Raw genomic sequence first — 24,106 nt, 5'->3', positions numbered from 1 at the left:
CAGTGAGGAGCGTCCTTCCCCCGGTCAGGTCCCGGTCCGCTATCTGCGCAACGCAGCAGCCCAGCGCCGCCAAACTTTCATCGAGTGTTCACACGCCCCAGCAGAGGACTTTGGTGCACATCGCTCTATCGGGCGAAGGGTCTAAAGACGGATAATTAACAAGGAGAAGGGTCGGGCGTCCGGAGCCTCACGCAGGTGCGGCCATCTTGGTTCGGCGCCACCTAGCGCCCCCATCATTTTTCATTTTTATTTTTATTTTTTATTTTGTTCCTTAATATTTCCTTCGTTATTTCTAGTATACCTTTTTTATCTTTTTTCATCCCCTGGCCCCTTTAATTCATTCTTGTTTGATCTGTTTTTGTTGATGACGCTGTCGACTTGACACGCCCCCTCTTTGATATCTGGGACTTTGGATTGGACTATTTAAAGAGCCTTACTCTGCTTGGCCTTCTCCTTTGGACTGCCTTTTGTGAGCCTTCTACTCGGACGCTGGTCGATCGTTGTTGGCGCCTCCATTATTCTTTAAGGTACGCCATTCCTTTTTCTTGCTGCCGTCTCTCCAGCCCAGCAGCTTTTCGTTATTTTGAAATGTTTGACTGTCCTTTTATGCCGACAGTAACCGCAACTTTGAAAGTCCTTGTCTATTAGTATTACTTTGTTTGCAGTGCGTCGTTGTCGATTGCAGGAATATAGGAATGTGTCTCTCTCCCTGAAGTCGGCTTTATCTTTTAATCTTTCCTTTTTACATTTCTTTATTTTTTTAGTGATCGTATGTTAATTTTTTGGTCGGATTTAAACTAAATTCTTTCAAGCTGGTGCACTACATATCCCTCCGTTATCCTACTAGGTAAGCCCATTTATGGTTCGTCTCTTGATCTTGATTGTAACTGTTACGTCGGTTGCACTCGGACGCGACCATTTGATCCAGTTCTCCATTTTGGATACTTTGTAACTTTGTTTTCCTTTTCTTCCGCGCTAGAGCCATACTTTATTGAGCGGCCGCTCCATCCTAAAATGCGTGCATAATTTTGAAGAGTTTCCTTCTAATATCCTCTATGATCTGGCTTGGCGTGGAATTTAGGTAATCTTTTATCTTTTCTTATGTTCTGCCAGGGCAGTTCATAGTAGTCTCTGATTAAGTATTAGTTTACATCTGCTCCGTTTGGATGTTTGTCTTTATTTCTATTTCCATATGGTGTGTTAATCTCTGTATATTTTCCTTTTTCGATTTGCTCTGACCTAGATACTTATTTGACTTTGATCAGAACTGTTGCCTTGTCTTATGCGGATCTGCCCTTTGTGAGAGTCTTTGCCTTGAACAGTTCCTCTGTATTGATATAGGTAAGCGCCATGTTCGATATCCTTTGCGCCTTGCGCCCACTTTACGCAGTTAGTGCCGTGCACGCACGGTGGGCACGCGGTGCGCTATGCGCACCGCGTGCCCAAGTTACGCTAGATGGGCCATGTACGCACGATGCGCTTCGCGCACCGTGCGCACATGGAGGACATATGATGCGCTTCGTTGTGAAAGGTAATATTTTAATTTTTCACAATTGTAATATGCCATGCACAAATGGGGCCCTTAGGGCACCATTTGCACATGGGGTGGGGAGAGTATGGATAATTTTTTTGTTTTTTTATTAATTTTTACCGTACGCGTACGGTAAGCGTAATCGGCGAAATTATCGAAAAAATTAAAATTCCGTTTTTGGCCTTGGGGGATCTTTGAGGACTCCCTCAACATGGCTAGGTGCTTAGGAGCTGTCTAAACAGCCCCTTTACATGTTTTTGGCCTTTATTTTTTACCCCCCTCTCAGACTGCGAGAGAGAAAATGGCGGCCCCCGCTTCCTGGTTTCGACCGATTCAAATGTTTACTAAGATCTAACAGCCAATTAGAATCGCGCACGGTGGCGTGCGCGTACGGTAAGCGCACCGTAAGCGCACCGTAAGCTGGCTCAGATATATATATTGATTTAAAGGCTATTTTCTCAGAATCGATTTGGGAAAAAGGGGGTGGTGATGGACAGAGTTTCTGAATGATGCAGAATACTCTTACCAAGTCAAGAGATCATGGTTTTAATCCATCACCGTTTTTTAGCTCACTGCACCATCCCAGCTCAGAACCTGGCTACATGCAAATTAGTCTGTACCTGTCCCAGTGCATGATGGGAACAGGGCAAACCAAACTACCAAGCCAATTCTTATACTGGGAAGGAAACAAGCTTCCGGGGACCGGTTTCTGGCATCACAGCCTTCGTCGGCCCGGCTTGCCTGAATCCTGATGGTGCAATGAGCAAGGGACTCACGTCTGAGCATACCCTCCCACACTGAGTGTGGATAAAATCGATTTGGGAAAAAGGGGGTGGTGATGGACAGAGTTTCTGAATGATGCAGAATACTCTTACCAAGTCAAGAGATCATGGTTTTAATCCATTACCGTTTTTTAGCTCACTGCACCATCCCAGCTCAGAACCTGGCTACATGCAAATTAGTCTGTACCTGTCCCAGTGCATGATGGGAACAGGGCAAACCAAACTACCAAGCCAATTCTTATACTGGGAAGGAAACAAGCTTCCGGGGACCGGTTTCTGGCATCACAGCCTTCGACGGCCCGGCTTGCCTGAATCCTGCAGAATACTCTTACCAAGTCAAGAGATCATGGTTTTAATCCATCACAGTGTGGGAGGGTATGCTCAGACGTGAGTCCCTTGCTGATTGCACCATCAGGATTCAGGCAAGCCGGGCCGATGAAGGCTGTGATGCCAGAAACCGGTCCCCGGAAGCTTGTTTACTTCCCAGTATAAGAATTGGCTTGGTAGTTTGGTTTGCTCTGTTCCCATCATGCACTGGGACAGGTACAGACTAATTTGCATGTAGCCAGGTTCTGAGCTGGGATGGTGCAGTGAGCTAAAAAACGGTGATGGATTAAAACCATGATCTCTTGACTTGGTAAGAGTATTCTGCATCATTCAGAAACTCTGTCCATCACCACCCCCTTTTTCCCAAATCGATTTTATCCACACTCAGTGTGGGAGGGTATGCTCAGACGTGAGTCCCTTGCTCATTGCACCATCAGGATTCAGGCAAGCCGGGCCGATGAAGGCTGTGATGCCAGAAACCGGTCCCCGGAAGCTTGTTTCCTTCCCAGTATAAGAATTGGCTTGGTAGTTTGGTTTGCCCTGTTCCCATCATGCACTGGGACAGATACAGACTAATTTGCATGTAGCCAGGTTCAGAGCTGGGATGGTGTAGTGAGCTAAAAAACGGTGATGGATTAAAACCATGATCTCTTGACTTGGTAAGAGTATTCTGCATCATTCAGAAACTCTGTCCATCACCACCCCCTTTTTCCCAAATCGATTTTATCCACTCTCAGTGTGGGAGGGTATGTTCAGACGTGAGTCCCTTGCTCATTGCACCATCAGGATTTAGGCAAGCCGGGCTGATGAAGGCTGTGATGCCAGAAACCGGTCCCCGGAAGCTTGTTTCCTTCCCAGTATAAGAATTGGCTTGGTAGTTTGGTTTGCCCTGTTCCCATCATGCACTGGGACAGGTACAGACTAATTTGCATGTAGCCAGGTTCTGAGCTGGGATGGTGCAGTGAGCTAAAAAACGGTGATGGATTAAAACCATGATCTCTTGACTTGGTAAGAGTATTCTGCATCATTCAGAAACTCTGTCCATCACCACCCCCTTTTTCCCAAATCGATTTTATCCACACTCACTGTGGGAGGGTATGCTCAGACGTGAGTCCCTTGCTCATTGCACCATCAGGATTCAGGCAAGCTGGGCCGATGAAGGCTGTGATGCCAAAAACCGGTCCCCGGAAGCTTGTTTCCTTCCCAGTATAAGAATTGGCTTGGTAGTTTGGTTTGCCCTGTTCCCATCATGCACTGGGACAGGTACAGACTAATTTGCATGTAGCCAGGTTCTGAGCTGGGATGGTGCAGTGAGCTAAAAAACGGTGATGGATTAAAACCATGATCTCTTGACTTGGTAAGAGTATTCTGCATCATTCAGAAACTCTGTCCATCACCACCCCCTTTTTCCCAAATCGATTTTATCCACACTCAGTGTGGGAGGGTATGCTCAGACGTGAGTCCCTTGCTCATTGCACCATCAGGATTCAGGCAAGCCGGGCCGATGAAGGCTGTGATGCCAGAAACCGGTCCCCGGAAGCTTGTTTCCTTCCCAGTATAAGAATTGGCTTGGTAGTTTGGTTTGCCCTGTTCCCATCATGCACTGGGACAGGTACAGACTAATTTGCATGTAGCCAGGTTCTGAGCTGGGATGGTGCAGTGAGCTAAAAAACGGTGATGGATTAAAACCATGATCTCTTGACTTGGTAAGAGTATTCTGCATCATTCAGAAACTCTGTCCATCACCACCCCCTTTTTCCCAAATCGATTTTATCCACACTCAGTGTGGGAGGGTATGCTCAGACGTGAGTCCCTTGCTCATTGCACCATCAGGATTCAGGCAAGCCGGGCCGATGAAGGCTGTGATGCCAGAAACCGGTCCCCGGAAGCTTGTTTCCTTCCCAGTATAAGAATTGGCTTGGTAGTTTGGTTTGCCCTGTTCCCATCATGCACTGGGACAGGTACAGACTAATTTGCATGTAGCCAGGTTCTGAGCTGGGATGGTGCAGTGAGCTAAAAAACGGTGATGGATTAAAACCATGATCTCTTGACTTGGTAAGAGTATTCTGCATTCAGAAACTCTGTCCATCACCACCCCCTTTTTCCCAAATCGATTTTATCCACACTCAGTGTGGGAGGGTATGCTCAGACGTGAGTCCCTTGCTCATTGCACCATCAGGATTCAGGCAAGCCGGGCCGATGAAGGCTGTGATGCCAGAAACCGGTCCCCGGAAGCTTGTTTCCTTCCCAGTATAAGAATTGGCTTGGTAGTTTGGTTTGCCCTGTTCCCATCATGCACTGGGACAGGTACAGACTAATTTGCATGTAGCCAGGTTCTGAGCTGGGATGGTGCAGTGAGCTAAAAAACGGTGATGGATTAAAACCATGATCTCTTGACTTGGTAAGAGTATTCTGCATCATTCAGAAACTCTGTCCATCACCACCCCCTTTTTCCCAAATCTATTTTCTCAGAATCTACTGAACAGATTTACACCAAACCTACAAAAGGCACTTCCTTGACCTGTAGACTACCTCTCTGCCAAATTTCAAGGAACTCTGTTCAGCCGTTCGGGCTGTAGCTGTGTCTAAAGGTCCTATGGAAAAATGCATGGGAAAAACGCGTTTTGGGACCCCCCTTTTATCTCAGCCCCCGCTTGACGAATCCCCCCGAGACTTTCAGGGTAGGAGCGGAGCGTAGCGCCCCATTAGTTTTGAAAATTTCGCGAGGATTCGTCGACCGGCGCCAAAGTTATTCCAAATAGAATGTTGCGGTTTTCCTATGGAAACAGGGTCCTAACTATAACTACCTACTGGCGACCGCCAGTAGGTAATATATATATATATATATATATATATATATATACATATATTTTTCTTTTATTTTTTTGACAGGTCCCTTCTTACCTTGTTTGTCTTTTGCGTCCTGAAGAAGGTGGTACTATAATTCGAGAGTTGTTTCACCGAAACGCGCGTCGGCGCTCTAAACGGGCCCCCCCCCTTTTCTCTTCATTGAACCTTCTCTAGAACTATGTTCTCAGAAATCCTGGATTTCATTACTACATATTAATTTGATTATCTACAAGTGTATCTATTTAAACATTTAAACCCAGGCCGGTGGGGTCCCTATTGTATTGTTAGTGTGTATCTTGATATTGGTGTGACATGTGGACCCGTGGTGCTGTATGAATCTGGTTTGAGTATGAATGGGTGTGCGGATTAATTAGTTGTGCGTTTTTCTGTTGGGATCTTGCCTCTTAGTATTTTAATTGTATGTAGTGATTTGTCTAGTTATTGTAATATATGAATTTATACAACTGTTAATATATGAATTTATACAATTGTTAATGTATGTCCTTTTGGGAACTGTCCTCTTGGATTAATTAAAAATGCGATGTATATGAATATTTATTTATTTTAGTTAAAAAAGAATTAATAAAAAAAAGTTTATATTATTTCTTTTTTTTTATTATTCCTATTAACATATGTGTTTTTCCTTTTGGTCCAGTCAGAGTCTTTTGCTTGATTTTAACACATGATACACTGTACATGTAAAAATATAAACGGTAGAGTACGTTCTCTGTGTTTAGTTTGATTTTCCCCTGATTCTCTACCGATATTAGTTTTCTAGGGGTCCCCCTCTTTTCATTGGTGCTGCCCCCAGGGAGGGCAGAAAGATACTATTGCCCCTTCTGGTGTGAGGGTATGGCTCGATGCCAGGGCAGGCTGCGCCATCCTTTTGCTTGTTTGGGCACCATTTTAAAATCCCTGGTGTCTAGTAGGCTTCATGCACCCAGTGGCAAATTGGGCTCAAAACCTCCCCTCTGCTACCAGTGGATGGGGGCAGAAAGTCTGGTTTGTCCCTTTTGGGGTAGGGCTCTGGCCAGTAACAAAATGGGACGCCTGCGCTCCTTTCTTTAGCCCTCAAAGGCAACATCCCTGGTGTCTAATGGGCTTTCTGCCTTCCTTGGGGGAGGCAGATTGGGGTAAACCTCCAATCTAATACGACCTCTGTGAGGGGCAAAAAGACTGTTGCACTCTTTTTTGGGGTGGGGGCATGGTCATGCTCATGATGGGTAGCCACTCCCCTTAGAAGTATTTTCTTTTAACCCCTAGTGTTTAGTGGGCTTTCTGTCCACTGGGAGGCTGATTCAGTCAAATCTCTTAATCTGCCACCTCGGGTGGGAGGAGGAGGTAGAATGATTGTACTGCCTTTTTTAGGATGAGGAATGACCCTCTGACTAGTAGGTAGCACCCACCCATTCATTTTAGTGTTTTTCTATTTAACCGTGGTGTCCAGTGGGCTTATATTTTGTGAATCCCAAGTGTCTAGTGGGCTTTCTGCCCATCACCCCAGGGGCATATTTGAGCTAATCCCCTAATCTGCCATATCAGGGGGTGCAGAAAAACCTTATGACCTTTTTTTATGGTTCGGTCATGTACTTGTGCATGGAGGGAAGTCACAAACCCATTGTCTTATTTTCCTTATTTTCCTCTTACCTAGTGAGCTTTCTGCCCCCTGAGGAAGGATGATGAGGCAAATCTTCAATCTGCCCCCAAGGGGTGCAGGAAGACTATTCCTTTTTGGGATGGGGGCATGCCTATACCCATTGTGAGCAGGTCCCACTCTTACATTTTTTATTGATTATGTCTTTCCTTGTGTCTGGTGTACTTTCTGTCCTGCGGGGAGGGGCATATTGGGGGTAATCGTCCCCATCCACTCCACAGGGGGGGGCACATAAAGAGACTAAGATTTTTGTCAAACATCCCTGTTGTCTAGGGGTGTATCAACCGGGTATAGATACCATTGGAAAAGAGAGATTACCCCATTTCCAATGACACCACCCCCAACTCAGTCTGAGATATGCCCACAAGGACTGATGCGGTGCAAGTAAAAGGAGACGATCAGCTCATTTTACTTTCGATTTTGTAGTAATGATGTTGGCGCACCTTGCACGCTGATCATCGCTACCCAAACAAACAAAACTGGCTTGGACTGACAAGAAAGCTCTTACCTAGCAGCCCACACTGAAAATGAAAAAAAGGAATCCTTCTGGTGCAAGCAGCAAAAGGTCCTTTTAAAGCCTCCCCAGGTAGTGTGGGCATCAGCCACAAGCCAACGACCACACTGAAGGGGTTATGATGCTGGGTCATAGTTTTAACCAGAACGTTTTGCAAATTCCTTTAAGTCGATTGACATGCCTAATGTCCAGAGGATGTTGAATACATTTGGCAACTTAGTTGACTATATTGTAAATCAGTGTTGTATTGGAGGCTTGCAGGTTTGTCTGTTTGTGCTCTTGTTTCCTAATGGTTAGTGCTGATTTGAGCTACTTCACAGCTGACTATATGACTGACTATATGACTTACCTGGGCGGTACTGGGCGAATGAAAAATGTTCTGTTCAATTATTATTATTTTTTTAAGTTTGCTTTTAGCTTTTTCGGTTTTACTTGTGTTTTAGCATTCATTACTTTTTGCCAGGTAATCCTTTGTGTGTCTTGTTTCTAGGCATCTACATAGATAAACCTAGCCAGCGGGTAGTGGAGAGAAAGATGTGTTTGCACGAAAAGAGCCTAAGTACAGTGAGCCTAGTGTGAAGTGGATTTTCAGTTGGGGTCGGACGGTAGTTCACCATAAGTAATAATGTCACTTTTCCTGTTAGGTCCAATAAGGGTTTAATTAATTTAAACCTGAGCTCAACCCCTGCTAGCTATGTCACAGAGCAGACAGGCTTAACCAAAAAAACATGTTAAAAGCATTTAGAAGTATCAAAACAGTTAAAAACACAACACAATAAATGTTCCACTCCAATTTATCAAAACAGAGAATATTTTAATGAACAAAATCACACCAAAACGACAAACATCCAATAAGGGAAACTGGAGAAATGCATTTTTAAAATTTTAGATGAATATAACACCCATAAAAACAAAGTGTCAACCACAGGTAACTGGCAGCACTAGACCAGTACAAAGGTAAGGTTTAAGGCCGACCATGAAAGAGCACGGTCGGTTACAGAGACCAGGTTGGAAACCGAAATCAAAGATCCTAAGTATGCAAAGCAGCAGGCTCTGGCTGAGATGAGCTATGCAAATCCAGATAGCCAATAGATAAGGCGCAGTGAAGCTGCTGACCTTTGTCAGGAAATTTCTGAGAGGGAGAAATTCAAGACCGGACACTTTTGGTGCCTTTGCGTAGTGAAGATTCATACCTTCCGGCTTAATTACTGTTTTGGAGCTCCGATTTCCTCCGGGTGGGCAAAGCTGCAAGCTGTAGCCATACAGGGTTCCACAAGGTAAGATATATTCTCAGGGACATCCCACTGAAATGTATTTTCTGCTGCAGGAAAGGTCAGATTGGGAGCAACATGAATATTTGGCCCAGCTGCAACATACCTTTATTGGATTGACTTGGCAGGTTTTTGCTCTCCAGTCAGAAATCCTTGAAAAAGTTTCTAATTCCCAGGTTTTAGGGTCAGGCATAAGAGGTACACTCTGACACTTTTCTAAGGGCCCCAGCACCCTAGGAACACCCACTTAGGGGTCAGGATTCACACTTTTAAAAGTCACCACATGTCCAGGGCAAGTCCAGTTAGAATTGGTCAACTGGGCTCTTCAAGAAAGTGGGCAGCTTGCAGCTTTTGTATCCCTGTAGTTTAACAGGAGGTCAGCTATGTGACCCCTAGGGCCCACTGCTCAGTCCTGGGTACAAGTGGGAGCAGGTCCAGCCCTTAGGGTTCTCCTCACAAGTCACAAGAACAGGTGCAGTCTTTCTTCTATATTCTACAGGTTCAATAGTGTTCTAAAGAGTACTGCCGGTGCCACATTTAGGGCCAGCTCATGGCCAAACTTTCCCAGGGGTGACCCTACCCTCTTTTGCAGTACTTCCTGTGTGTTTTACTGTAAAGAATCCCACAGAACCCTTTCCTACTTAACACCAAGATGGTAGAACCATTCTTCCCTCATGCAGAACTCCCAGTGTCCACACAGCTGTGTGGCTATGAGAATGGGCAAACCCTCATTTGTGTTCACTCTAAAACATTCTAGGGGGCAGCTACTATCCCACTGGAATTGGTACCATGATGCCTAGCAGGACAATAGAGGGGTCAGGCCCAGGTCTGAGCAGCATCTGCCAGTGACAGGGTAGGCATCACTTTAAGTAAATTATGTTTCTGGGCACAGCCTTGATGGCCATCCTGTCAGGGGAAGGTCAGACCCTCATCCTTTTTCTTAGCTCTGGGATCCTCTTCACACACAATTGAGGAGCAATTCAGCACCTGGGTGACAGCAAACAGAGGCAGAAAAACACATTTGGCTCAGACAGGAAAATGACAACTTTCTAAATTTGGGAATTTTGAAAATAGTAATATGAAATCTGACTTGACCATTAAGTTGGATTTGAAATTATTGTTAAAATGAGAGTCCTTACATACGTTTTCTAGCTACTCCCACACTGAAGGTAAGCATTAGACAGTATTATAATGTATTGTTACAGTGAAAACATTTTTAGGGTTTTTTCACTGCCAAGACATGTACAACAGAAAATATATATGACCTACTTTTTAATTACCATACACCCTGCCCTATGGGCATTTAGGGTCTACCTTAAGGGTGACTTGTAAGTAATAAAAAGGAAGGTTTTTGCCTGGCAAAAGGTTTATTGTGCCAGGTCAAATTTGCAGTTTTAAAACTCCATACCCAGTCAGCAGGGACAGACCTCAGAAATCCTTTGTCACTGTAGAGGTGGCACAATATTTGCTGCTGGCCACTAATAGCATTTAACTGTCAGACCCTGGGTTCGCTTTTGTACCATATACTAGGCACTTTTCTGTAAGTTAAATATGCCAATCAGGAGTGTAGACAATTTCATCATGTTTTAAGGCACATGCATTGGGTTTGGTTAGCAGTGACCCAAAAACAACAGCATCAGTCCAGAAAAAATGGGTGTGACCAAACAAAGAGGCATTTTTTACACCCAGGTATTTAGATGGTGACATGAGAGCCACCTTTTAAGGTAGTGTAAAATAAATAGGTGAAACAATCATAGTGCAACCAGCAATGTTGTTGACGGTAGCAGAAGGTCTTCCAACATTCAAAGGCAGAAAATCTTCCTTGTACTGTTCGTTTATGAAAAATAAGCAAGGCAACAATTGGAACACCAATTACAGTTTATGATCATACAGAAACTATTAAAGGACCTACTTTCAACTACTTGTCCTAGACTGGGAGTTGCAGCAGGGATTTGAGCCCAAACCCCTCTCCTGCTCCCAAAGACCCACAGAGGTGAATCACCTATGGTCAAGCAACCAATGGCTGGTTTAATGAACGGGAGCAATAACAGAAACCACTCTCCTCTTCTTTGTTTTCGCCAGGGGTACCAAAGGACAATTCAGTGCTAGCTACCACAACCCCCTGCCTACTCATGATGTCCGTGCATGCTTCCACTCTGTGCCGTAAGCGTGAGCCCTTTAATTCTGGCTCAGTTTGCAACGTGGGCTTTTGTGACTTTTTGCATATGCATGCTGCCTACAGATCATGTTCGATTAGAGCCAGTGTCAAAGCAGTTTCCTGTACCTTTAATTAGACAGATTGCCTAATGTTGTTGATTGCAAATGGTTCCATTATTTGTCATTTGAAGGGTGCATTTAAGTTGGAAGAATAAGCCTTTGTAACTTACTATGAACAAGCAAGATTATAATTTAAAAAATGTCTCCTGATTTATTTAAAAAGTATATTTAAATTTATAGAAATAAAGAAATATGCATTAAATCGTGTGATGCAGAATCCAACATTAAGGATAACATTTAATAAATATGGGTAGCACTAAAAAATGTAGGGAGGCACATATAAATTAAGAATACCATCATCGGAATACCAATAAATGAATTGATAATGAATCTTTAAAGATACTACAATGAGATGAGTAATTTATTAGAATTCATGGAGGTATGCAGAAGGATAAGGAAATGTATTCTTTTTCGTTCAGATTTCAAAGAATTTCCTTTGGGCGGTCCCTTGAGTCAGAGGAAGTTAATATTTATATCAATGTTCCTAGAGTTATGAATAAGGGATGAAAAATAGTGAGGGCATGTAAAACAGGCTGTTGAGAAAACCCTAATAAATAATAAAAATCCTCAAATCAATTCAGTATTTTTACCTTTCTGAGAGTAGGTCTTAAATACTGTAATAAACATTTCTTTTAGCCGAAGTGCCTGATCTGTAGTAGGCCCCTGGAAGTTAAAGTAGTCCATTAACTGTGATCGGGATAAAATAATAGCCACTTGAGAGTGAGTTTTCCAAAAACGGAAAAGTTTGCAATAGTATATTCATTAATGCATCGAAAAAGCCTATCTAGAAGTTTGAATTATAATTTATGAAATGCTGCCCATGCACTACACATGTCCACTGTGGGGAAAAAAATATTGGCAAGGTATATGGATACCCACTAAGACTTGGTGGATTTTTCTTACACTAACAATGGTGACCACACCTCTCCAATGAGAAGGGCCATTTTCCAGTCTCTGGCTATATGCAGAAACATTGCCCTGCTTACTAATTTTCCGGAGTAGTAACTTCCATCTGTTGCCATAAATATCCATATCTCCTGTGAGACAGATGTGCCAATTGTAAACAAATGTCTGAATTTAGTCCTAAGATAATCATTGCAGTGTCTGCCAAGAAGTTAGAGGGAAAGTATAAGTAGGGAGGACAATTCGAAGATCATGAAAGAGGACATGATGCATAAGAAGTGACAGGGCATTCCATATGCTAGTTGCAACAGGATTAAATAATAGGCAGAGGGACGAGGAAGCATTTCAATATTAAGGTAAAGGAAGGAGTGTCAGAGCAGGGAGCAAATATGCTGGTTCTGGTAGAAACAACTGTGCTATATAAAGAGTGAATACAGTACTAACCCCAAGACATAATACAGATAGATAGACTTCCTCTAACAAAATAATCCCTGCCCTCTAGAGATCCTTCTAGTTGGTTGTGGACCCATACGAGTCCGATGAAAAGCACCCATTCAGAAGAAAATGCACTGTAAAATGTCGGGTCTCTCTACTATCTGTGCCAGATGATCATTAGAAATCAGAATTTTCATTGAAACAAAACTCTAGATTCAAACCCTCAAAGTACAACGTGGTGTAAAATTAGCTAAAAATAAAAAGGCCAAGTGAGCATTAAAATACCTTACTATCAAGTTAAATAAAAATCTTATGAAAGAAAACTTGCCAACCTTTTACTCCATAGACAATAGTGATAGAGCGTGATGGTGCTCTAAAATTGTAGGGGTGCATTATAATCATGGATAGTCAGCACCCGCATATATTCTTGTGTTGTACTAACGTGTGATTATTAGAAACGTGGTGTAATAATGATGTGATTTTAACAATGGAAATGTATTTGTGCCGTGCAAAGAGAAATGTAATAACATTCATGACTGAAAGTGTAATCTTTAGTTTGCTTACAACTGCCTAACAAAGAGTTTCTGTGTAGTGAGGTGCATTAGTTTAAAGGTGCACCCAGATGAAGATTGCACGAAGAAATAATGTGAAGTGTTTAACGTGTATTAATTGTAGATGCTGTAGTGTAAGGCATTATTAACTCGAGTGTATAATTTAATATGTAAAGGCCTAAATGGAATGTTCACGTGGGAATATGAAAGGCCTATTCACTTAGTCTTACATTAGCCAAACTGTAGACCCGAAATGTATTTTTCCATGGTGTGCTCTCGCATTTAGAAATAGTCAGCAAATTTCATGTGTATGCAAGGATGTTCTGTTCTCACATTTCAGTTGCAGGTGGAAGAAGCTGCCTTTGTTAGTTAGAACTAACGCCTTTTGTTTTAGGAGTTAGGCATGGAAGAGATGTGCAACATTGTACAAGGAGTGTCGATAATTGGGAGTCGGTGTTCTTTCTCGCTGAGGAGGCCTCAGAACCAAGGTCAACGGTAGCCACACGAAGAAAACGGTGGAAAACTACCTATGAGGGTGTTCGTTAGTAAAGTGATCTGTAGGCGTGTTCTACATTTTCATATTTTGTATTAGGGATACTGCCCCGAGGGAGGAGAATCAGAGGTGAGGAAGGAGCAGTAAGAGGCAGAAGGAGAAAGAGAGAGGTTCAGAGAGGTAGAGAGAGAAAGGATGAGTTAGGATTCAGGGAATTGAGTTCTGAAGAGTATCTTAGAACAAACTCTTTAGCTTTAGTCATAGTGAATGCACGTCTTAGAAAGTCTTCACAAGCTGACACCTTTTACTGATTTTGCCTGGGAAATGTTAAGTAGGGATGCCACCTTAGAGATAGTGTAGGGATAGTCAATTGATTTTTTTCCTTTTAGAGACTAATGTAGTCTGACTTAAATGTTGGAGCAGTCCTTGCATGTGTCCTATTTTTGGATTTGTTTATTCTCTAGTTTTGTATTAGTTCCCATGTATTTTTACAACCACCTCTTGAGGTGCTTGTATATCTAGTTGTTTTTGGCTTTGTAATAAATGCCCTAAAATGAAATTTGGAATCTGTGATTTTTTCCGAGTGACAGTTATTGGGTTTGATAAATTGTTGCCATGAATGATACTCCCTTTTACACTTCTTAGCAGGTATTAAAAGATCTGTCGACCTAAGGTTCCTAGTAAGTTTGATGGTGGAACCTGGCCTTATCAGTTGGTAGAGTGTAGTAAGGGGAGAGATAGGGAAAGGTTAGGAAAACCCCATAGAGCCTGAGAGATGGTTGCTCAGAAGATTGAGAGCGGAGGACGATGGTGTTTGTCGGAGACCGACGGAGAGTGACGGTGCAGTGGAAGCAGCAGTTCGTGGAGGAGTGAGTATGAATAGGGATGATGTTAGATTGCGGTGCTGAATTGATTTTGTGATGTCTTGCGGAGTTGGAATGAGAGTTGAGGGATTACGGTTTTGTACTGTGAGTGCATGCGGTCCATGGGATTTTTGATGTCAGGCTCGATGAGTAGCCTAAGATCCCGGGATAGATTGTGGTGTAGAAGACACCCAGAGCCGTAATTGTCGACCATTGATTGTGGGAGTCGTGAGACGTCATCGACAACCCCACCTGTGTTAGGGAACGAGAGAGTGAGTGTTTGAGTGACCAACGCAGGTCGTGGGTTACTGTGTGTATAATTGAGTCATTGGATCCTATCAAATGTTTATGTGACTGTCCCACCGTTCGTGGGCAGATGGTTGACGGCAGTTGTCCGGTCGTTTCGCAGACAGACAATTGTCAGATTGAGGAAGACAATTACGAGCGACTGTCCAGTCGTATGGTGGACAGACAGTCGATAAATTGATTGTCCGGCCGTTTCGTGGACGGACAGTTACTTGTTGTATGAGTGAGACGTGCAAGAGTGTTCGAAGATGAATTGTGAAGGAGGGGAACTGTTGCGCGAGGAGGAAGAGTGACGTCGAGGTGTGCCTCGCTGTGATAGGTCGGTTAGTGTAACGCTGCGCTGGTATTGGTAGATTGACATCAGAAAGTAAAACAAAAACACTGTAGGTAAAAGAGTTGAGTACATCATGAAATGTTTTAAAGTGTTACGGGATCTATATAGGGGAGATAGAGGAGTAGTAACGAGTGGGGGAAGAAGCACCACCTGAGGATACCCCAGCTCATTATATGGCTACAAATGTAGGGCTCCATACTATACTTTAGCTTCAGAATTGGCAAAAGATGACTGAAAAGGAGGGAGAATTGGCTTTCCCATGCTATGGTTCATTCAGATTTGATTTCGCAGATGAACCCTACTGTGGGAGTAAGAGGAAGGATTTCAGCAGGAGCAGAGGGAATGAGGACACAACCATCAAGGGAAATGGAGGCAAATGAGGTTAACCCAGTTACCAGACTACCGGAAGCTTTTACAGTACTGGTCACTATTGGTCCTATAGTGTCAGTATATGATCCTGATCAGACAGGAAATGGAAGCTTAGTACGGCCAGTAATGGGAGAGGGTACTAGTTCTGGAGGGAACTGAACAGCAAATGAAAATGGTCACCCTTCGAGGCCCATAGAATCAAGTACGCCATTGCCAGCTACAGCAGATTCCTCTAGGGGACAGGTGGAATAGAGAGCACTGAAGAAAGGGTCCTTAGCTGATTTGCGTTCTGACTTTAGGATGTGGGAACCCTCCAGTGAGAGGCCCTAGTGGAAGGATGATGGGAAGAAACAGTCAGAGAGTTTCAGGGAGTCAATCGATCTCACAGAACTTGATGGAAGGAAACCAGCGGTAAGATCAGGGTAGGGAGTGTGGAGAGTCGAGTAGTGTGTCTAGTCGAGGGACAATTAAAGCTGATCTGAGGGCCAAGGTGCTGGACGTGGTGAGATTAAAGGCAGAAGTGGAGGAGGTAATTAGTGGGAATTTGCCTTTGGAAAGGATTGAACTCTATGAGCCAGATGAATTGCTGTTTGTGGCAAAGGATGTAACTCGCAAAGCAAGGAAAGCACATGAGAAATTGGCAGAGTTGGCACAGAGGTATGATGTGGATTTGACTAGAACGAAGATGTTACAGGGAAATCACAAGTTAAATCACAGTGTTCAGGAATTGCGATGCGATAAATACTTTGTTTATTTAGACCTTGGTCTTTAAACAGTAATGACTAGTTAAAATGACAGTTAAAAATGACAATTCAACAGTACAGATTTATACCTTCTCAACGTTAAAAGTTAATAAAAGTTTCAGAGTGGAGTACAAAAGTAATTTTTCTATACAAATCAACTGGAGCATTTATGGACATTATACATAATTTTAAAAAAACTCAATTTAAAATAGTACGCAATTCATCCATTTTTAAGAAGGTTTATATTAACCTTGTTTAAAATTTAAGACAGTTTAAAATTTCTGGAAATTACAGCTAATTCTCTTTTAGATAACGTTTAATTACCTTCATATAGTTGCCTAATGCAATCGCGATTTCGAGGTTAGGCATTTCTGTAATTAACTCCACCGCCTGTGTCCGTAACTTTATGCCATATTTTAGAAACATTGGACGGAGACATAATTTACGCTGCTCTACTACTGTACTCCTGAGGCACAGCCGGGAGCTCTACGTGAAATTGTATTTTTAAAACTTGTGTAATTGTTTTTAAGAATTTGCGCACCTCTCCCTCACTTGCTAGGCTGGTTGGGGCATTCATCCTGTACCTAATTACCCGTGCAGCCGATCTGAACGCTGCCACGGGGTAGGGAATCACAAGCACCGCCATCAGCGAGCGAGCCTGTTCACAGGCCACGCCCACTTCTCCAGGCCACACCCCCCACGGCCTCTTTCTGCATAAAACTATGTTCAGCACCCAGACGCGCAGCGGACGGGCGCAGCGGGCGCGCCGTCAGCGGGCGCGCCGTCAGCGGGCGCGCCGTCAGCGCGGCGAAGGCGCGCCTAAGGCAAGCCCGTCTGGGCCCGTCCGGGCCCAGCCGGACCCAGGCCCAGGAACTCTGCCGGATTTGCTGCAGGATCGCCTGGTGTACACAAGTGACATGCTCCGGGCCCTTCACCAGGAAAAAACTCAGGACTGCCACTATGTCCATGACGAAGGTAAACCCTTTGTCAATTGCGCACGATGTAACCCAGCCGAATATGGCTCGGGAAAGCCGGGACTACAGATGGGCCTCCTTAACTGCCGCTCCCTCCCTAAGCATGCGCACGAAATCAACTTGCTGATACAGGATCATGGCCTGGTCACTCTGTTTCTCACAGAAACCTGGCTCTCTGCCAGTACGGACTCGGATATTGTTAATGCCCTACCCCCAGGCTATCTCATGCAAACCTTACATAGACCTAAAGGGAGAGGAGGAGGGCTGGCAATTATCCACAGAGAACATCTTGCCTGTAGGATTAGCAATGCCAACATTGAAGATTGCGAAAGCTGCCACTTTGCCCTTCAAATTTCCCCGGCACACTCCCTCTTAGGACTGTTGCTCTACCGCCCTCCGGGGACACTAGGGAATTTCCTCAACGCCCTCATTGACACGGCGTCACAATCAGCCTTCTCCGCCTCGAACTTTCTCGTCATGGGTGATCTCAACCTTCACCTTAATGACCCCACAGACTCCTCAGCTTCGGATCTCCTTCAGGACCTTAGGTCTCTTAACATCCGACTGATTAACAACGAACCCACCCATGATAAGGGTCACCTTCTGGACCCCGTCCTGACCAACATCAGGGATATCACTTCGGGTCCCCCCATTCCTCTCCCTTGGTCAGATCACTTCCTCGTTCCCTTTTCCTGGCTCCTTACCATTGCATTCCCCCTACCCCCCAAAATCCGAGTGAAAGACCGACGTTGGCACAAGCTTGAACCGGCGGAATGGGCTAGCTTGCTCTCAGATTCCACACCTGTCCTCTCCACGGACCCGGTCACGGCCGACGAACAGTTTAACCTCTGGCTCACATCCTCACTGGATAAACTCCTCCCCAATACCACCACCTTTAAACATATGAAAAGAGTGACTCCTGCCCCCTGGTACACTACGGCACTCAAATCCCTTCGACAGGAATGCAAGAGAACAGAACGCTCCTGGAGAAAGGATAAATCTAACGAAAAGAAGGAAGCCTATCATACCGCATCACAAAACTATAAAACCGCCCTCCGTAACACCAAAAGTCTATTCTTCCAGGAAAGAATAGAACACTCCGTTAGTTCCAGTAAGGAATCTTTCACCATCCTAAACGAACTCCTCAAAATCCCGGACCCGAGACCGAGAGACCCCCCAGACCCCAAAGCTGATCTGGAAAAGTGCTACAAGTTAGCGAATTTCTTCAAGGAGAAAATCCAAAAAATCCTCGACTCCATTCCATCCACAAGTTCAAGCGAGGAAAAAGAAGCCAACAACTTTCCTACCCCCCCATGTCTCACTTCCTGGGGACAAGTGACGGCAGAAGAGGTTGAAGATACGCTGAATATCATTAAAAGCGGGTCTCCCAGGGATCCTGCCCCCTTACGTATTCTCAAAAAGGTAGTATCCACGATCGCTCCCTCCCTCACCCACCTTATTAACGCCTCCCTCCAACAAGGAGTCGTCCCCCCCCAGCTGGAAGGCGGCAGTCGTCTAGGCACTTTTAAAGAAACCCTCCCTTGACTCTGCCGACCTAGCAAACTATGGACCAATCTCCCTCCTCCCGGGAACTAGCAAGATCGCGGAAAAGCTCGTGAACAGAAAACTCTCACAATTTCTGGAGAACAACAACTGCCTAAAAAGTTCGCAGACGGGATTCCGCCCCGGGCAGGGCACCGACATCGCCCTCCTCATGGCAGTGGAGGAGGCCAGAGCACTCTTAGACGAAGGAGGATCAGTGGCAGAGGTAAAAAGCCTAGGTGTTTGGCTTGATAAGGACCTCTCATTCACAACACAAGCAAAAAAGGTAGCCGGGACACGCTTTGGGCTGCTCAGGTCAATTCGAAAGATCCTGCCCCTACTCCCCCACAAATCCCAGAAACTGTTGATGATTCAAGGCCTGATACTCTCCAGGCTTGACTTTAGTAATTCCATCTACTTAGGGGCCCCAGAGGTAACCCTGAACAAACTACAAAGGGTCCAAAACGCAGCTGCCCGGATCCTCACTAACACCCCTGCCAGAGCCTCGGCCAAACCAGCTCTGAAGCGTCTCCATTGGCTTCCGGTGAGAGAACGTGTGATGTTCAAGGCCCTCTGCCTGGCACATAGACTGCTTCAAAACAATGGCCCCCCAAGCCTGGAAAAATTCATCAAACCTTACAAAGCTCCTAGAACCCTACGCTCCGACCAGGAACATCTTATCGTTACTCCCAGAGTGAAGAGGGCCCGAACAGGAGGAAGACGCTTCTCTGTCCATACCGCACGCCTCTGGAATGCCCTACCTCTCCACCTGAGAACTGAACCCAACTTCCTACGGTTCAGGAAGCAATTGAAAACCCACCTCTTTCCTTAACCTGTCTCCTTCCCTGCCCCCGCTGACCCCCCAGCTGTACTGATCCTAGCGCTGGGATACTTACGGGTGACTACGCGCTCTATAAAAATAAATAATAATAATAATATAGTTGCACAATCTAACACAATATGTAATATATCGCCTTTTGTTCCCAAAGTACATTTATAATGACCTTCATGACCTAACATTTTTCTTTTTGATTCTTCATTTATCAACCAGGGATTTATACCGGTTCTCAGTCTTAAGATTTCCTGTCTATACCAATGATTTGGTAATAAATCCAAGTAAGGGAACCAATTTTTATTTAACCATGAATCTCTCATAAATTGCACAGATTTTTTCTTTGCCAGATACTCCATATCTGCACTTCTAGAGACTTCTTGTCCGTACTTTTAGTGAATTCTACATCCAAGGAATCTTGACCAATTTTCACCTTTAAATTCTTACAGGCTAATCGTATTTTCTTCCTATTCTCTTTAGCCCATTTTAGATTACTGTTTTGAATTTCTTTTCTACACCATTGGGATACTTTCTGGCCTCTCTCTATATCCAGGCGTTTCCAGAATCTGATTAAGGCAATTTGTGCCTGTACCCTCCAAGCAATTGTACCTAACTCAATTCTTATTGCTTGGATCATCGCCGAATGTGGTAATGACATTAATGTTTTTAATGAAAGAACAAAAGCAGACTCCAATGCTGCATGTAACTTACCTAGACTTTGAATAGTGAACTGAGTGAAACAGTGACACTAACAACCACTTGTTCCGTTGGATTTAATCTTGGAATTATTTTTCAGTTTACATTTGAATGCATTTTCGATTGACAAAACATATTCATTACAAAAACATAAATACAATTACCACAGCAATATCGACATTTGTGCTGAAATTTGTACAATTGGACACCACTATAATCAATATAACACTCACCCATGAGCACAACAATCATACTACTCATGCATCCTCACTCAACAACATACAAAATGAAACATTGATGCTCAATAAATAAATCGCTATACGAAGGCCATCAACAAAGAAAACTGTGCATAGTTGTGAATCTCTGTACTATATTTTACACAAGATTGGCCAAAGGTGAAAAAGGTCTACGCGTTTCGAATCCCTTTGTAGACAGGGATTCTCATCAGGACCAACACTTGGCTTAATCTGAGGAGGGGGGAACTCAACCCGAATCTTGTGAGGCTGTTAGATGCGCAAAAGGGTATCGAGTCAACATAGGAAAGTTCTTTCTGGGGCTTTTAGAAGTCCACGAACACTAGGTGAGTACCAAATGTTGCAGGTGCTCTAAACAATCTCCGAGGACAAGGACCGGAGGAGTAAATCTGCTCACATACTCGTGCATTCTCCAGAACGGGGACAATCTAACTGGGAACGACGCCAGCCGTCGGGAAGTGAATCACTCCGCAAGTAATAGATCTCGGGGAACAACAGTGTCCGTATTTCTTTGCTTCAGTGGTTCGCCTCCATCTTAGTGCACTAAGATGGAGGCGAACCACTGAAGCAAAGAAATACGGACACTGTTGTTCCCCGAGATCTATTACTTGAGATTCACTTCCCGACGGCTGGCGTCGTTCCCAGTTAGATTGTCCCCGTTCTGGAGAACGCACGAGTATGTGAGCAGATTTACTCCTCCGGTCCTTGTCCTCGGAGATTGTTTAGAGCACCTGCAACATTTGGTACTCACCTAGTGTTCGTGGACTTTTAAAAGCCCCAGAAAGAAGTTTCCTATGTTGACTCCACACCCTTTTGCACATCTAACAGCCTCACAAGATTCGGGTTGAGTTCCCCCCTCCTCAGATTAAGCCAAGTGTTGGTCCTGATGAGAATCCCTGTCTACAAAGGGATTCGAAACGCGTAGACCTTTTTCACCTTTGGCCAATCTTGTGTAAAATATAGTACAGAGATTCACAACTATGCACAGTTTTGTTTGTTGATGGCCTTCGTATAACGATTTATTTATTGATCATCAATGTTTCATTTTGTATGTTGTTGAGTGAGGATGCATGAGTAGTATGATTGTTGTGCTCATGGGTGAGTGTTATATTGATTATAGTGGTGTCCAATTGTACAAATTTCAGCACAAATGTCGATATTGCTGTGGTAATTGTATTTATGTTTTTGTATTTAATATGTTTTGTCAATCGAAAATGCATTCAAATGTAAACTGAAAAATAATTCCAAGATTAAATCCAACGGAACAAGTGGTTGTTAGTGTCACTGTTTCACTCAGTTCACTATTCAAAGTCTAGGTAAGTTACATGCAGCATTGGCGTCTGCTTTTGTTCTTTCATTATAATTGGTTTGGCCTTGCTCCCATTCGAGCCAGAACCCTTTACAGGTTTTCTAATTAATGTTTTTAGGCATTTCCCTTCCTCTAGATCCCAATCACATTTGCCACTCAAGTGGAGAACTTCCGCTCCATAGAGTACTTGTGGGGGTATCATTGCGCTGAAGGCCTTTAACAGCGGTCTGTGCGACATGTTTCCATAATCTCGATTACATTTTTTCAGGCCACAGATCGATGTAAAGGCCTTCGCCTTCTGGGCTTCTATATGGGTGTACCACTTCAGAGGCCTGTCAAACCACATCCCAAGGTAGCGATATTCATTCACTGTTTCTAGTTTCAGGTCTCCTAAAAACCAACTAAATCGAATTTCTTTTTTCCCAAAGCTTAACATTTTTGTCTTTTCCATATTTACTGTTAAAAATTTCCTTTTACAGTATTCATTAAAGGAACTTAACTTTCTTTGAAGACCTATTTCAGTCTGGTCTAATATTACCAGATCATCTGCATATAGTAGACAGGACACTTTATTTCCATTCATTCTCGGGCTTGCGCTTCCTTCGACCTCTAGGGTTGCTGGTAAATCTGCTAGAAATATGGCAAATAGCAAAGGGGCCAACACACAGCCCTGTCTAAGGCCATTCTCAATTGCTATTTTTTGTGTCAATGCCCCTTCTATGTCTCGAATTACTTGTGCCCAGTTTCCACTATGCAGCTCTTTTATTATCACAAGTAAACTTTTAGGGATCTTTTTGTTTACAAGGGTTTCCCAGAGGCATTCTCGGTCAACTGAGTCAAATGCTGCTCAAAAATCAACAAAACAGCAGCACAGCTTACCATTTTGTTCTATTGACTTGCGTGCTACTGCCCACAGTGCAAAGCAGTGATCAACCGTAGAGTGGCCTTCTTTGAAGCCACCCTGTTCAACTGGTACAATTGAAAACTCATCTACCCAGTCCTTTAGTCTACTTAAAATTATTTTTGAAAATACTTTTTCTCCTATATCTAGCAGGTTGATCAGCCTATAGTTTTGTGGTGCATTCATATTGCCTTTTTATGGACTGGCCTTATTACCGCTCCCTTCCAATTCTTTGGTATTTTCCCTACCGTTAAAATTTCCAGAAACATATGAGAAAAGAATCTCGCCCACCACTTCATCTGTGACTTTATTATTATTGCTGGAAGGTTGTCTGGACCTGCTGCTCTTGTTAATTTTAATCTCATTATTGTATTTTCTACATTCTGTTCTGTAAAATCTGTTTTTAATTCTTCCATTATGTTGTGCCATAACTGGGGCACTTCCGCTTCTAGGCCTCTGCGAGGGCCATACAATTCTTTCAGGTACTTCTCCCATACAGCCTCGGCTATCACGCAGTTCATTGCCCCCACTGGGTGATCGGCAGCTGCCTTCACCAGCTTCCAAAATTGTCTTATATTTTTCGATTCAATAGATTCCAGTAAATTTTCCCAACATTTATCTTTATAAACCCTTTTTGCATTTGTCATTAGCTTTTTATATTCACTTTTTAATTTGTTGAGATGACTTTGTCTCTTCCGGTCATACTTTTTCCTAAGGCTTCTTTTTACTTTCCTTATCTCTCTTTTTTTCTTTAAGCAATCTGCAGTAAACCATTTTGGTTGTCTAACAGGAATTTGCTGCTGATTTATTTTAACTTTTGCTATTTCAGTTCGAAGGCATTGCACCACTTGATCTATTTTTCCCTCATACCAATCCAAATTTTGACCCCCTATATCTCCCAAGATTACCTTTTGTTGAAATGATCTTAATTTTTCTATATACTCTTCCGTTAATCTAGTTGTTACTCTCTTGGGATATTCAACTTGTTGTGAGATTACTTTATCTCGAACTTTCGGGGCTCCTCCTTGGATCTTCATCTGCAGGGGATTGTGATCGCTGCCTTCTTTCTGTAATATCTTAAATAAGAGAGAAGTTCCAAGCAAACATAAAGACATAGGCTCACAAAATTGCCCAATAGACTATTTTGAATGTTTTGTCTGCTGGGCAATCTGATTCAAATCGGCCATTCAGGCAGAAAAGGCCCTTCGCCCCAAGATTATTTCCCAGCTCTTTATCCTGTCTTAATATTTCACAGGTTGGAAAGGTTGCTTGTTTTACTTCATATGCGTCCAGTATATTCCTATGCCAAAGGTCTGCCTCCTTTGGGTACAATTTATGGTTAAAATCCCCCAAAATAAAAAATATGTCAGAGTCATACTTTTCACATAAAGAATC

General features: G+C 43.6%; 1 protein-coding gene across 7 annotated transcripts in view; it reads left to right on the top strand.

Annotated features, from left to right (window-relative positions):
- The first annotated feature begins 443 nt into the window (after window positions 1-443).
- Window positions 444-24,106, top strand: part of LOC146829372 (uncharacterized) — a 188,477-nt gene continuing 164,814 nt past the window's right edge. For 5 of the 7 annotated variants that reach the window (XR_014961969.1, XR_014961972.1, XR_014961968.1 and 2 more), the window contains exons 1-3: window positions 467-527; window positions 765-847; window positions 980-1,081. The gene's annotated coding sequence lies outside the window, so the exon portion shown is untranslated. Of the gene's footprint in view, window positions 528-764; window positions 848-979; window positions 1,082-24,106 lie in introns of all 7 variants that reach the window. The other 2 variants (XR_014961970.1, XR_014961971.1) reach the window with 2 other exon arrangements.

The sequence above is a fragment of the Triturus cristatus genome, chromosome 5_2, assembly GCF_964204655.1.
Source record: "Triturus cristatus chromosome 5_2, aTriCri1.1, whole genome shotgun sequence".
Lineage (NCBI taxonomy): Eukaryota > Metazoa > Chordata > Amphibia > Caudata > Salamandridae > Triturus > Triturus cristatus.
This window is presented reverse-complemented; position numbering and strand designations above follow the sequence as displayed.